The sequence below is a fragment of the Lithobates pipiens genome, unplaced genomic scaffold (assembly GCF_037356315.1).
Source record: "Lithobates pipiens isolate NorthernLeopardFrog02 unplaced genomic scaffold, aLitPip1_a1.2 Scaffold_10, whole genome shotgun sequence".
Lineage (NCBI taxonomy): Eukaryota > Metazoa > Chordata > Amphibia > Anura > Ranidae > Lithobates > Lithobates pipiens.
Window position 1 is genome coordinate 30,203,828 of NW_027507686.1, and position 13,690 is coordinate 30,217,517.

Below are 13,690 nucleotides of genomic sequence, written 5' to 3' on the forward strand. Positions count from 1 at the left end.
CGGTAACATTTTCCGACAAAATTTTCCTATCGGACATACTCCGATCATGTGTAGCCTACTCCGACGGACAAAGTGCCACGCATGCTCAGATCAAATTCCTAGACCAAAGCTATTGGCTACTAGCCTGAACGTAGTCCCGTCATAACGAAATAACGTCATCACGTTATGTACAATCAGATTTTCCGACAACTTAGTCCGACCACGTGTATGCAACAACACTTCCGGACCTCTTCCGGAATTAATCCGTGATGTGGGGGGGGGGGGGGGGTGATTGGAGTGGGGTTTGTGCTAAGAGTGTTGATTTGGGAATAAAGGGTCTGTACTGGGGGGGGGGGGGGGGTTGACCTAGGAGGAGGAATTGGGAATTAGTGCTAGGAGGGAGGATTTTGCAGTGTTTGGGCTAGGAGGAGGAATTGGGGGGTTTGCTAAGAGGGGGATTTGTGCTAGGAGGGGGATTTTTTCTATGAGGAGGCATTTGGGGGGGGGGGGGGTGCTAAAAGGGGAATTCAGAAGAGTTACAACCAAAGATCACTGAACTTTGCCTCACAGACTACATTTTAGGGCTTGCTCACACCAGGTGCACGTTTTCTTGTGCTGCACATAAATGTGCTTATTTTTCCAGTCGCATGTATGTGCCATTATTTCTGAATGGCATCCCCGTGCATCTAGCAAATGTGTGTACGCTGGGTCAATTAAAAACTGTGATGTGCACAAACTGGTGTGCATGAGCCCTCAGACTGGTGTGCCTCAGGATTGTGCACAGTTCAAAAGGGTTTCATGACTAAAAAAGCTTGAAAAACACTGGTTTAGAATACAGTGATCAAAGTGCAATAGAAAGAAGGCCCAACCCATGGCCGACAAACATTGGGCAGTACCAGGCAGTGTTCGGCAAGACATTTATACCTAGCAGTAATAAGGAGAACCTGGGGTGACATATCTATACTTTGAAATAGATCCGACTGTCCACAATAATTAAGGTCAATGTCACGTGTTGGGTACAAAATTCCAGTGGTGGGTGTAATCAGAAAGGCAGAGTATTGTCACCTTATAGAGGACCATGTTGGAGGGTGTGATATCTAGGTGATATCCCAGTGGTGGGCATAATCAGAAAGGTAGAGAGTAGACCATGAGCAGAGTATTTTCTGGAGGGTCATGTTTCGGGGGGTGATATCCCGGCAGTGGACGTAATCAAAAAGGTCGAAAGGAGGCAAGGAAACAGTTTCGTCTATATACAGGAGCATCTCAAAAAATCTGAATATCATCAAAATTAAAATTATTTCAGTAATTAAAAAAAAAGTGAATCTCATATACTGTATAGATTCATTACACACAGTGATATATTTCAAGCATTTCTCACTTTTAATTTTGATGATTATGGCTTACAGCTAGTGAAAACCCAAAATTAAGTATCTCAAAAAATAGAAGAGCATAACATCAATAAGAAAAAAGGATTTTTAATACAGAAATGTTGGCTTACTGAAAAGTATGCCCATGTACAGTAAATAGTATGCACACAATACTTGGCCGGGCCTCCTTTTGCATGAATTACTGCATCAATGCAGTATGACATGGAGGCAATCAGGAGGCATTATAGAAGCCCAGGTTTGATTGCAGCCTTCAGCTCGTCTGCATTGTTGAGTCTGGTATCTCTTATCTTCCTCTTGAAAACACTGCACAGATTCTCTATGGGGCTTAGGTCAGGTGAGTTTGCTGGCCAATCAAGCACAGTGATACCATGTTCATTAAAGAAGAAGTAAACCCTGATGAGTTTACTTCCTCTTTCATTCCCTGCAAAGGTAAAGCATAATGGACTACTATGCATCGCATAGTAGTCCATTATGTGTCACTTACCTGACACAGGAGCCAGCGAAGTCACCGCTGTCCTCTGTAGTCCGGCGCATCCATCTTCTCGGTGGGTCTCGCTGCTCCGCCGCTGTCATGCTCTAGAATTTCCTGGAAGAGGGCTGCGCTGACTTTGGACTTGATAAAATACAGTGGACCAACACCAGCAGATGTTGTCTCCCCAAATCATCACTGACCGTGAAACACTGGACCTCATGCAACTTGGATTCTGTGCCTCTCTGCCCCACTCTGGGACCTTGACTTTCAAATGAAATGCAAAATATACTTTCATCCAAAAACAGGACTTTGGACCACTGAGCAAAAGTCTAGTTCTTTTTCTCCTTAGCTAAGGTAAAGCCTTGTCTATATTCCTATTGCATACCTTCCTGGAAACAAGACTCATCAGTAATGGGTGCTGTAGTGATTACCAGCTGGATACCAGAAACACCAAGTCAATGTACATATTCACCAGCACACTAAGAATATCCAGTTGTCCAAAGATTTTTATAGCAGATAGATTACATCACAAGGACAAGTGCAATGTTTCGGAGCAATGCAGGACCTCTTTGTCAGGCTTACCTTAGTTCAGGTAAGACTCTTCTGACATTGTCTCTGGTTCAGGAGTGGCTTGACACAAAGAATGTGACAGTAGCCCATGTCCTGGATATATCTGTGTGTGGTGGCTCTTGAAGCACTGACACCAGCCATAGTCCCTCAAATTCTTGAATGTCCTTTGCTTCACAATCCCCTCAAGGCTGTGGTTATCCCTGTTGCTTGCGCACCATTTTCTACCACACTTTTCCCTTCCACCCCACTTTCCATTCATATGCTTGGATACAGCACTCTGTGAACAGCCAGCTTTTTTAACCACTTGCTGACTGCCACATGTACATTTACTTTGGCAGAATGGCAAGGCTGGGGATATGGGCATACAGGTATGTCCCTTTGTATTTGGCGCTGTGTGGCCATGTGTGTGCCGCCGTCAGCGTGTGCATGACCCTGCCGTGAGCTCCGTGATTAGGATTGCGGGTCCCACGGACTCGATGTTCGCAGGGATACCCGCAATCATCTCACGGAGAGGAATTCCGGGGAGATGCTAATGTAAACAAGCATCTCCCCATTCTGCCTAGTGACACTGTCACTGATCGTGATGTGTCACACGTACCCATGCCCCCTAATAGTTAGAATCACTCCCTAGGACACACTTAAGCCCTTCCTAGCCAGCTAGTGGTTAACCCCTTCACTGCCAGTGTCATTTTTACAGCAATCAGTGCAATTTTATAGCACCGATCGCTGTAAAATGACAATGGTCCCAAAAATGTGTCAAAATTGTCTGATGCGTCCGCCATAATGTCTCAGTAATGATAAAAATAACAGATCACCGGCATTACTAGTGAAAAAAAAAATATTAATAAAAATGTCATAAAACTAACACCTATTTTGTAGACGCTATAACTTTTGCGCAAACCAATCAATAAACGCTTATTGTGATTTTTTTTTAACCAAAAATATGTAGAAAAATACGTATCGGCTTAAACTGAGGAAAACATTTTTTTATATATTTTTTGGGGCTATTATAGCAAAGCGTAAAAAAAAGTGTTTTTTTTTCAAAATTGACGCTCTATTTTTGTTTATAGCGCAAAAACTAAAGACCGCAGGGGTGATCAAATACCACCAAAAGAAAGTTCTATTTGTGGTAAAAAAAGACCTAAATTTTGTTTGGGAGCCATGTCGCACGGCCGCGCAGTTGTCAGTTAAAGTGAAGCATGGCCAAATCGCAAAATGTGCTCTGGTCTTTGGCCAGCCAAATAGTCTGGGGCTTAAGATGTTAATAATGACCTTTTGTGACTTACCTTCCTTGCGGAGGGTGTCAATGACTGTCTTCTGGACAACTTTCAAGTCAGCAGTCTTTCCCATGACTGTGTAACCAAATGAACAAGACTGAGACCATTTAAAGGCTCAGGAAACCTTTACTAGTGTTTTGAGTTAATTAGCTCATAAGGCCGCGTACACACGGGCGGACTGTTCGCCCAACTTAGTTCGTCAAACAATCCGACAAACAGTCCGCTCAAAATTTGCATGAACGGACTTGACCACACACGATGAACGAACAGTCCGCTGAAAGCGTGCGCGATGACGTGAACGGCACGTACGACGGGACGAGAAATTCGACGTCCAATACACTGCAATGCAACCTTCGCCGTGTAAATCCTTTCTGAGCATGCGCGAAACTTAGTTTGTAGAACAAGCCTACACACGAGCGGACTGTCCGCTGAAACCAAGTTTCAGCGGACTGTCTTACGGAAATTCCGAAAAACTTTGTTCGTCAGACTGTCCGCTGAAACTGTCCGCTGAAGCCCACACACACGAGCGGACTGTCCGCTGAAACACTGTTCAGCGGACAAAGTTGGGCGAACAGTCCGCCCGTGTGTACGCGGCCTAAGAGTGTGACACCATGGGGTTGATTTACTAAAGGCAAATCCACTTTGCACTGCAAGTGCACCTGGAATGCACTTGGAAATGTAGTCCCTGTAGATCTGAGGGGAGGATCTGAAATCAGGGGAAGATCTGCTGATCATCCTCCAATCATGTGCAAGCTAAAATGCTGTTTTTTTTATATTCCTTGCATGTCCTCCTCGGATCTACAGGGACTGCACTTCCAAGTGCACTTGCAGTGCAAAGTGGATTTGCCTTTAGTAAATAAACCTCCATGAGTCTACAATATTGAATGTTTTCACAATATTCAAATTTTCTGAGATACTGAATTGTGAGTTTTCACTAGCTGTAAGCCATAATCATCCAAATTAACAGAAATGCATTAAATATATCACTCTGTGTGTAATGAATCTATATACAGTAATAAATGAGTTTCACTTTTTTAATTGAATTACTGAAATAAATATTTTTTTTTGATGATATTCTATTTTTTTTAGATGCACTTGTAATTCTTGCACAATATGTGGCAATTTGTACAAAAACAGCTGTCTACAGTTGTATATCTTCTCACAACCAAAGACACAATACAGACAGAGATCCATCAAATTCAGACTTTGGACTATGAGCACACAAGTGTTTTGAGGGTATCAATCCCACTAAGAAGCAGAATGTCTACCAAATCTGCAGCGCTCCACACTCCGGCCACACGGAGATGTCATAATCAGTAGATCAGCCAGGGAATTTCATGCTGTGATTTTCTGCTAATAAATATATTGTCTCTTTTATGTCTTTGCCAATTGAGCACATGCATGTTTTCTGTTCTCTTACAACTTTACAATGTAGCATATCTTACTACTACAATGAACCAGAAAAAAAAATATAACATCAGCTCAGCAAAGTATTTAAAAAGAATGGCTTCTCTTCTCTCACAAGGATATTTGGGGGGGGGGGGGGGGGGGTTCTGGCGTGCATCTCTCTCCCACACACTTGAGATCAATTCTCACTGACGTATACAAATGTAAAGATTAGACTTATAAACTTATTTTAGTTTCTGTTGCTTTTAATTGTTCTGGAGAACAATGGATTTTGAAAACTTTAAAAAAATGTAAATTGCTGTTTCATCAAACTTTACTTTTTCAATAAAAAAATAAATATTTAAAAGTAAAAGTGTTTTTAACTAATACAAATTCAGAGCTCATGAGGAATATGACGTCATGTATTTCACTAAAGGAAAAAAAACAAAAACATATTATTTCAGGTACTTATATAGTACCATCAATTTACGCAGCATTTTACATATTTATTATACATTTACATCAGTCCTTACCATCAAGGAGCCTACAATCTAATCTCGCATTCATACATACTAGGGCCAATTTAGACAGGATCCAAGATCGCAGAATCTGTCGGAATGTGTCCTATCGGACCGTGTTGTTGGATAATCTGACTGTGTGTGGTATGCATCGGACTGATTCCGTTGGACCCAATTTTCCAACTTGTTGGAAATATTTTCCGACAAACTACATATTCCGATCATGTGTAGAGAATTTTGATCGGACCAAGTGCCACGCATGCTCAGATCAAATTCCTACATCAAAGCTATTGGCTACTAGCCTGAATGTAGTCCCATCGTAACGAAATTACGTCATCAGGTTCTGAAAGATCGGATTTTTCTACAACTTTGTCCGACCTTGTGTATGCAACAGTTTCGGACAAGATCCAACGGACAAAATCCGACGGATTTGGTTGTCGAAATCTCCGACCATGTGTACAGGGGCTTAGAAGTGTGGGAGGAAACTGGAGTACCCGGAGGAAATCCACGCAGGCACAGGGAGAACATGCAAACTTCAGGCAGGTTGTGTCGTGGTTGGGATTTTAACCGGCGAAACCTTTTTACTGCTAGGCGAAAGTTGTTCCAACTTTTATATGTTAGGTTAGGGGAATGACAGAACTAATTTAAGTGATAACTATGGGCAATACTGAGACAATCTGTTCCTCAATGCTTGTTCTAGTATGAATGCTCCATACAGATCATAAGTTTACCAAAATCAGCCAACTGCTGTTTCTATTTACTTTCATTCCTGTGTGCAAAGAGCTAATTATGTTCATTTAGTGCTGGTCACACCAGTTAAAGTGGGTCATTTGTAAACCATATGCTGGACTAAATCTGGATAATTTATCAGTTATGACTGAAAATCGCCCATATCATCAGGAAAACATGTGTGGCTGGTTTGTGAATCATGGAAGATATTGTTAGATAGCTCTGGCATCTCTCCACCACTCCATCCAATAAGGACCATCTGTACTCATATGTCATAGGCTTCCTCTGTTCCCCTTATTAAAAGATGAAGATACCACCATGGTGCTTTAAAATTTCAAACTATTACTTGCAATAAATTCAAATCCACATATTTGCACTTGCAACACTCCATGCATGTGATTGGGAAGCTTGGGTAGAGGATGGTGTCTTTATTCCTGAGAGATTAAAGTTTTTTTTTTTTTTTTTTTACTTGTGCCTACAAGTATGCCTATACTAAGGCTTACCTGTAGGTACAGTGAATATCTCCTAAAGTTGCACTGTTTAGGAAACATTCACACTGTATGCAGCTGGTGATGTCACCGGCACATGCTCTCTGAAGGAACGGTATACCCGTGCCATCCCTTCAAAGCTCCGTGCCACGGCCATGACTCCCGCATGCATAATTGGGATTGATGTCATCACGGCTCAGCTAATCAGACGGCCAGAATACTTGAACCTGGAAGGAAGACTGGGTGAAGATAGAAGCCCTGTCAGCAGTGACAGCTCACCGCTGGAGGGCTTCGTTCTAAGGTAAGTATTTCATAATGTTCTAGTATGTTATGCATACTAGCACATTATGCCATTTTCTTGCAGGGTTTTTTCTTTTTTTAACCACTTAAGGTCAAAGCCTTTTTCTGAGATTTGTTGGTTACAAGCTAAAAACTGTTTTGTTTTTTTTTGCTAGAAAATTACTTAAAACCCCCAAAAATTATACATTTTTTTCTAACACCCTAGAGAATAAAATGGTGGTTGTTGCAATACCTTCTGTCACACCGTATTTGTGCAGCGGTCTTACAAGCGTTTGGCCCCGTCCCTTCTCTCTCCTCCCCTACGTGCCCCTCCCCCTGACTTCTCTGTCAAGATCAATGGCACAACTATCTGTCCCCACTGGTGCTAGGGGTAACCCTAGACACTGAACTGTCCTTTCAGGCACACATCCAATCCCTTTCCAAATCATGCCACCTTAGCCTCCGCAACATCTCTAGAATACACCCCCTTTTTAACCAATGACAACACCAAACTTCAAATTCACTCCCTGATTATCTCTTAACTAGACTACTGCAACTCCCTCTTCATTGGATTACCTTACATATACTATACCTCCTTCACTCCATAACAAATGCTGCTGCAAGACTCATCTACCTTACCAACTGTTTAGTGTCCTCCACCCCTCCCTACCAATCCCTCCACTGGCTTCCACTCACTCAACTAATAAAATTCAAAGTACTAACAATAATTTACAAAGCCATCCACAACTCTGCCCCCAGGTACACCACTAACATACTCTCAAAATATCTCAAAATATCAAACAAGCCGCTCTCGTCACCTTTCCCCATGCTTGCCTCCAGGATTTCTCCAGAGCTTCTCTCATCCTTTGGAATCCCTTACCCCAATCTGTCCGAGTGTCTCCTAATCTATCCATCTTTAGACAATGCCTGATTTCCATTTTGTAAGACCACTGGCCGCTGTGCCTTGCATTGCCCAGCCAACGGTCTTGTCACATCCCTTGTATAGTTCTTTGCACAGTGACACAATTTCTGAGGCTCTCAGTCTGAACCTTCCACTAGGGCAGTGATGGCGAACCTTGGCACCCCAGATGTTTTGGAACTACATTTCCCATGATGCTCATGCACTCTGCAGTGTAGTTGAGCATCATGGGAAATGTAGTTCCAAAACATCTGGGGTGCCAAGGTTTGCCATCACTGCACTAGGGCAATGTCCTTAGATTGACAGCTCAGAAGACTCCTGGTCTGTCCTGCCTCTCATGTCCTCCTATAGTAACTCACAGGCCAGGAGTCTCCACCCCTCCTCAGCTGCAACTGAATAGAAAAAAGAGACTTAGCATGATACAGTGATGTTTACATCACTTACTAAATATGGGCCTGTGACCATATTTGGATAGTGATGAAAGTCAGCATGCTCTGCCCCTTTGTTTCTATTCGGTTGCAGGCTGAGGATGGTTGATTGCTTATGAAGACACAGGCAGCTGCCAGAAATATAAGAACAGTAAACCTAGAAGATTAAAAAATAATGTTTCACTATATCAGACTAAACTATTTACTGTATAAATACAATTCTGGGAGACATTTACAAGAATTTCACTTAACAGTCCTACACTGACAGCGTGGCTGGAGAATGCAGAGGTGTGTTTTTAGAATAAGTGCACAAGTACACATTCAACATTTGGAGGCTCGGTGTACCCGCACACTTTAAGTACAATTTTGTTTGCTTGATGGGAAATGTAGTTTGTAATAACTGTTGAGTGAGAGGGGGAGGCTGTGATGTGATCCCTGCAGTTACACCTCCTCCTTAGCCTAGCAGAGGCTGTTAGTTTTTGAATTAGATGAGGGATGATATCATGATTATTTTATAAGTCTTTTCTCCAAAACGGTGAGGTTTTTAAATATATTACTAATTGTTTAGTGCTTTAGATAGATTGCGTACTAAATTATTTGTGTGGGTATCCTGGAGTTCTTCTTTAAGCTGTGAATAAGATAAATTACTCAAGGTTAAACAGAGTGGATGGACAAATCTGCAGGGTCAGTTACTCTATTATGATCACCGAAAGAAACCAATGAGCACAGAGGGGGACCAGAGGATGGACTCTCCGTTTTTGAAGAGACTTCAGGTGACAATGGGTGTCATATACTGTAGCGCTAATATGCACATGATAATAGCACCCAATTAAGCCATTTAAGACTTCAACTGGGCAGACACGCAAATGGAAAATTGTGTTATTGCCGGCGAACATGTCTGTCAAATCGGCATATGCGGGAATAGTTGAAGTCAATGGGGATCGAACATGCAAAATCAAAAGTCCTCATTTAAGGCTTGTATGCAAGTTATTTACCATAAAAAGTTTATGGGGACCCGTATCAATGCAAAAAATAAAAGTTTTTAAAACTATAATTTTTAAAGGAGCAGTGATTGTAATGATGCTTAAAGTGAAACAATAAAAATTAAAAATTCCTTTAAGCACTTGCAGACCAGCCGTTGTCATTATACTGTGGCAGGTCCACTCTTTCCCGCAAATTGCCGTAGCTGTATGTCGGCTCCTTTAAGAGCCATAGTAGGTGCGCGCACGCACGTTGCATGGCGGGGGACCCAATGCGTGTGGCCGGCGCCCGTGATGTCTGCCAGCCACCGTGATCGCAGGAAAGAGAGCCTGTCAATGTAAACAGACAGATCCCCATTCTGACCGGGCAGGAGAGAGAGATCTGATGTTCCTAGTGATTAGAAACAGTGCTTTCTTTCCTCCCCCAGTCATTCCCATCCCCCACAGTTAACACCTCCCAAGACACACGTAACCCCTTGAACGCCCCCTAGTGTAAACCCCTTCCCTGTCAGTGATATTTACACAGTAATCAGTGCATTTTTATAGCACTGATCACTGTATAAATGTCAATAGTCCAAAAAAAGTGTCAAAAGTGTCCGATCTGTCTGCTGCAATGTCGCAATCCTGCTAAAAATCACAGATCGCGGCCATTACTAGTAAAAATAAAAAAAATACCATAAATCTATTCTCTATTTTGTAAACGTTATAACTTTTGCGCAAACCAATCAATATACGCTTATTAAGATGTTTTTTTTTTTTACAAAAAATATGTAGAAGAATACATATTGACCTAAACTGATGAAAAAAATGTTTTTTTTTTTTTACAATTTTTTGGGATATTTATTATAGCAAAAAGTAAAAAAGTTATTTTTTTTCAAAATTGTTGCTTTTTTGTATATAGTCCAAAAAATAAAAACTGCAGAGGTGATCAAATACCACCAAAAGAAAGCTCTATTTGTGGGAAAAAAAGGATGTAAATTTTGTTTGGGTAAGGTGTCGTACAACTGCGCAATTGTCAGTTAAAGCGACGCAGTGCCGTATCGTACATAATGGCCTGGTATTAAGGGGAAAAATTGTGCCTGGGGGGTCCTCTTCGTCTGCCTGTAAAGTGGCACATCTGTGCGATGTCTAGAACATGCCGCAGCAGTAATGACATTTCTAAAGGAAAAAGTTTAATTTACACTTTCTCGTGGCTGTAATGAAATATAGTTAAGGAAAAAACGGCGTGCGGTCTTCCCCCCAGTCCATACCAGGTTCTTCAGGTCTGATATGGATTTTAAGGGGAACCACAGAATTTTTTTTTTTTTTTTAATTGGCATCCCCCCCCATGTCCCTTCCTTTCCTCACCCGCCAGGCTGAATGCTCAGATAAGGGTCTGGTATGGATTTTTGGGGGGCCTCATGCCATTTTAGTTAAAATTAAGGAATCAACAGATGTGCATTGGCTAATTATGCTATGAATACAATGCAAGTTTTCACTAGGTGATACTATAGGTGGGATTAAAACCCATGTCTCGAACCTTTGAAGGTAGCAGGTCATACCACTATGCTACGGAGCTGAGCACAATCGCACATAGAAAATACAATCACTTATTATGTTTGATCCTATTCACTCTATACAATATTGTTTTGCATTTGAGGCATTAATATTATAACAACTATGCTCATGTGGCATTGGCTCTTAGGCATTCATCTATTGTCAGCATGTGCTGTTGATTAAGATGTAAGCTTTGCGGTTTTTATTTTCACAGTATATAGCTGGTTGCTAAGCAAGGGACCAAGAAGCCGGCCTTCGCGTCTTTAACAACTGTACAGTATATACAAAAAAAATTTGAAAAAAATGTGTGGGGTCACCCCCAACGAGCGCTCCCCGCTGAACTATACCAGGTTGCATGAACTCAACATGGGGGGTGGGTGCCATGCAGATGGGGACAAGGGCCTTTTCCGGAAAAACCCTGGCCGGTGGTTGTCGGGGTCTATTCGGAATCTGGAAGCCCCCTTTAATGAGGGGGCCCCCAGATCCTACCCCCCATGTGAATATTTATCAGGTACATCGTACCCATACACCAAAAAAAACGGTGAAATGTGAAAAGAAAACAAGAGCCAATGTTTGACAAGTCCTGTATTTTAAAATAGCCCTGAGCCATCTTCTCCCCGAGCTGTCTCTCTTGCCGCCATCACCATCGCCTACTTCTCCCGTTGTTGTGTTCTTCCTCGCTGCCATCTTCCTCCATTGTGTTGTCACCCGCTGTCTAGCGTCTTTTACATAGCCATGGGGCGTGGCCATCCGAGAAGGATGGCAGTGAGAGTGATGGCAACAAGAGAAGGCGACAGAAGATAGCGGTGAGAGAGACAGCACAAGGAGAAGATGGCGGCGGGAGTGACGGCTCAGAGCTATTTTACAATAAAAGACTTCTCAAAAACGGTATCTTTTTTTGATGAATGGGTAGGGGTCTGATGTACCTGATACCCATTCATATAGGGGCCGGATCTGGGGACCCCCTTGTTAAAGGGGGCTTCCAGATTCTAATAAGCCCCCTACACGCAGACCCTGACAACCACTGGCCAGGGTTATTGGAAAGAGGACCCCAAAGCACCCTCCCCATGTTGAGAGCATGTGGCCTGGAATGGTTCAGGAGAGGGGGGTGCTCGCTCATCTCCCCCTATCCTGACCTCCAGGCTGCATGCTTGGATAAGGGTCTGGTATGGATTTGGGGGGGGGGACCTCACACCAATTATTATAAAAAAATTGGTGTTGAGTTCCCCTTAAAATTCATACCAGACCCAAAGGCCCTTGTATGGATTTTGGGGGAACCCCATGACAATTTTTTTTGTAAACAATAGTTTTTGGGTTATTTTTTTCCTAATTTGGTGTTTAGAGAGAATTCACATTTAGTTGACATATTTCATGGCTTACCTAGTCCACAAAATAATTACTAGAACCCTGAATTTCAGCTGTGGAGCTTATTTTTTTTTTGGGGGGGGGGGGGGTTTCTTCCCCCTCCCCCATTACACTTTCAACTCAAGTATTTGCACAACCAAATACTTTTGTATGCAACTAGTTTTAATACAGATTTGAAGGGGTATGAATTGTTTGGACTTATAAAATATGTATCTTGAGTCTGTAAAAATCCATTAGTGATTAGTGGTACATTAATGTACCTGTGCCAAAAAAAAAAAGGCATGGAAAGGATGCTCCAGCATTTGACAAATTAGATAAAAGGGCTTACAATCTACAAGGGTAAGACACTAAAAATTTGACACATTAAACAAATCAAGCTAATAACCAGCATAACTAACCTTTTTTTGATCAGAAGTCCTCGCCCCAAAGCCCAAAAAAGTTACATGGCAGAATTCTCATAAGCAAAAACAGACAAAATTAATACAAAAGCCAAACAGGCAGTGTACAAACTACATTGACGCATACAGCTGGAATTAATTAGCAGGAACCTTCCTTTTCATCTCAACCATTACATAGGAGTTGTAAGTCTAACATGTGAGATTTAGAAACAATAATCAAACAACAGCCTTAGTGGGGTGTAGGTCAGGAATTATGCACACCCCCAAAACCATATCTATTTGTAACCCAATATACACACTGCAAAGAAAAATGCAGGCCTCTTCTTAGGCCAAACACATGCCACAAATGCTAAGCTTGCTTGCACATTTCACCCAGTAAAGGACACACCCACCAGTTTAATTGATTCTGTTTCTTCATGTGGGCCTCAAGTGCTCACACCTGTTCATTAGCAATACACACTCTTTACAAATGAAAAACATGCCTCAGCATTGATATCTGTGCAGGCTGAAGCTCAAAATAACATGTCTAAGGCTTTGCTCATGATCAGTGATCCCAAAAAGCTCCAAATCAAATGTATACGTTGTTTGGCATGTGGAGGGTCCAAAACAGGAAATTACAACTTTGTAAGGAGGTGATTCACACAAGTGGGTGACAAAGCACATTCTTGATTCATCATAAGTATACAACCTTAAAATATGTATGCAGCATCACACCAGACTTAGACAACCCAGTTCTAGATTTAGTGAAAACCTCCAACTTGCTTGATTTATAAGGTGATTTATTGGGGTTTCATTATGTGAAACCCATCAAAAATGTTAGCACTGGTGAAAAAAAACTTTAACACCACAACATACAAACCTCTAACCAGGTAGGAATGTGATTTGATCTCAGAAGCTCAGTGCTGCTAGGCAAAAGTGCTAGCCTGTAAGCCAATGTCCTGCCACATGTTTTTTGGCTGCATCTCTCTGGTGTAAAAC

The 13,690-nt window shown here is 42.0% G+C and overlaps 1 protein-coding gene and 1 long non-coding RNA gene across 2 annotated transcripts in view; one reads left to right on the top strand and one right to left on the bottom strand.

Moving 5' to 3' along the window:
- The window catches only part of LOC143941623 (uncharacterized), a 39,976-nt gene extending 27,184 nt beyond the window's left edge, over positions 1-12,792 (bottom strand). Inside the window, exon 1 of the long non-coding RNA XR_013264311.1 lies at positions 12,713-12,792. This is a non-coding gene — a long non-coding RNA (uncharacterized LOC143941623). The remainder of the gene's footprint in view (positions 1-12,712) is intronic.
- The window catches only part of ZNF469 (zinc finger protein 469), a 609,231-nt gene that overhangs the window by 81,413 nt on the left and 514,128 nt on the right, over positions 1-13,690 (top strand). The gene's annotated exons all lie outside the window — the stretch shown is intronic.